Here is a 2,827-nt window from a genome sequence, read left to right as displayed (position 1 = left end):
GAGCGATGTATGTGTTTCTGTTATCAAAAGAGACTGTCATCTCAACCGTGTCTATGTGTGAGAGAGATACCCAAACTTGTGTGAACGCTGCACATAATTTAAAGGGGGGAGAAAGAGAATGGAGTTTTGCAGCTTGTATAATTTATGCAAATCAAGCAAGTTTTGCATTGTGTTTACATTATTCTGCTAGTCATGAGGGAGAAGGAAGGGGAAGCAAGACTGTCCTTGGCCATCTCTCTTCTGAGACTCCAGCTGTGCGTTTCCATTCGGAAAAGCTAGAAACTTTTTTTTTACTGCTTGTTTTCCTTGGTACCTAGTGTAATGTTCTGAAGGTGTTCGGCACTTGTGCAAAACCCATGCTGTTCTGGAAAAACCCACCAAGATTGAGGGAAGCAGTACAGTGGTACCTTGGTTCTCAAACTTAATCCGTTCCGGTAGTCCTTTCCAAAACCAAGACGCGCTTTCCCATTGAAAGTAATGCAAAATGGATTAATCCGTTCCAGACATCTTAAAACAACCCCTAAAACAGCAATTTAACATGGATTTTACTATCTAACTGAGACCATTGATCCATAAAATGAAAGCAATAAACAATGTACTGCAGTCACACCTTCAGTCAATCAGAACTGGGTTCCACACAGTCACAAAAACAAAACAAAAAGAGCCGCAAAAACAAAAATGCAAAATAAATAGCAAAAACAGACAGACCTAAGTATAACACTCAAAATGGAAGCGTGGCACTCAAATCGGAAGCATAACACCCAAAATGGAGCATGTTTCGCTTCCGGACAAAGTTCACAAACCGGAACACTTCCAGGTTTGCAGTGTTTGGGTTCCAAGTTGTTTGAGTACCAAGGCATTTGAGAACCAAGGTACCACTGTAATCTTAAAGTTTTGTTGTTTAACCAGAGGGTTGCAAGGTGGGAGAAGGTTTAGAAAAAGGGAGTAAGCTTCATGTAACACTAGCTCTCTCAAACACACACACACACCCTGCCCAGATGTAATTTCTTTGGCAGGATTAACATGGTAAAGCTAGTGGACCATTATAGTTTGCAAATGGCACCAATCCCACAAGACAGCATTCTCCAGCTATCCACATCCTGCACACAGCACTGAACATGCACTTTGGTGTTGTTGTTTTTTTAAAAAAATGCACCCCCAAAAAGGAGAGAAATTGTGCACATCCTTGCCATGCTTTGATTGTGGAACTGCACAAAATGTTTACAACCAGTACTGATGATGCCATATTGGAGTGTCTCTGTGTGAAGTTCTTCAGTGGAGGCCAATCTTGGTGTTTCGTTGAAGAATATATGTGTGACAGCCACTTCATACAATAGCACCCACCGACAAACAGGCGAGCACACTGTTGCATAAAATAAAAGGTAAAGGTACCCCTGCCCATACGGAGACACTTCCGGGTCACGTGTCCAGCGTGACAAGCTGCATCTGGCGAGCCAGCGCAGCACACGGAACGCCGTTTACCTTCCCGCTGGTAAGCGGTCCCTATTTATCTACTTGCACCCGGGGGTGCTTTCGAACTGCTAGGTTGGCAGGCGCTGGGACCGAACGACGGAAGCACACCCCGCTGCGGGGATTCGAACCGCTGACCATGCGATCGGCAAGTCCTAGGCGCTGAGGTTTTACCCACAGCGCCATCCGCGTCCCCGTTGCATAAAATGGCTATCGTTAAATATTATTGATGAATTGCCTTTCTAAACAGCCATCTCAAGGTGTTTTTCAAACAACCATCTGCAGGCAAATGTATATGTGCAATAAGCTAAATAGCATGAACGGGAAGAATGGCTTGCTTGATGGAAACATTCTGAACCGTGAACATCGTTTCCAGCATGGACACCTCCACCCTCTTTAAGAATTGCAGCTTTCATTTCTTAAGGAAGCAAGCTTATAGTTCTCATCAGTGTTTGGCGCCTGCAGAAAGCTCCATGCCTTAAAGAGGAGTTTCTGGGCGGGAGGGCGGGGTGTTATAAAAGTCACCAGAAGGAGGGGAGGCTTTTGCTGTTCATATATTGTTTTTCCTTTCCCCCCCAAATCTCAAATCGTTTCCAACTCCCAATCCTCCTCTTCACAATTGGAATTAAATTTCCCAGTTCGGCATAGGTAGCACTTCCCTGAAATAACTGGGCAGCCATTAAATGGCATGCCCAGAGAGGGTAAACCCATAGAATGGGTTGTATCCAGTATTATCCCTACTCCCTGTGAACCTATTGAAGTTAATGGAGAAAACTGAGCCATGAATTTTAGTGGGTTTGCTCTTGGTAGAACTTTGATAAAATGCACTACCATTGCTTCATATTAACATTTCTAATCCTCTCTGGGAGCTTTGTTTTGCTTTTTTGTTGTTGTTTGTTTTTTGGCTGATGAGAGGTATTAAAAATTATTTTAAATCAATAATGAATTGTGTAAATTACCTACAACATTTAACGGGTTCGTGCTGAACTTACGGGATTTGAATGTGCTAGCTTCAGAACTTGGGGAACTGTTGTCTCTGGGTACCAAGCCATAGCAAATGAGAAATGATCTGTATGTGGGTATAGAAATATGGCCTTAAGGAGGCTTGTTGGTCTACAGAACTTGAAGGAAACCTATTTCTGTGCATACTAGACCCAAATTTAGCATTCAGAATAAATTATACAAATTATCTAACCTGTATCTTAATTCTTCTATCCTTAAGTTGCGCAAAGAGGTTGGATCCCCCCCTTGTGGAATTCTGGGCTAAAACTGTTTATTGGGGGGAAATATATGGGATTTATTTATTTTTTTGTCCTCATGATAGAAGTTGGGCTAAGATTTTTTTAAAAAGTTAAAG

Source organism: Podarcis vaucheri, assembly GCF_965113315.1.
Source record: "Podarcis vaucheri genome assembly, chromosome: 15".
NCBI lineage: Eukaryota > Metazoa > Chordata > Lepidosauria > Squamata > Lacertidae > Podarcis > Podarcis vaucheri.
Note: the sequence above shows the minus strand (reverse complement) of the source record.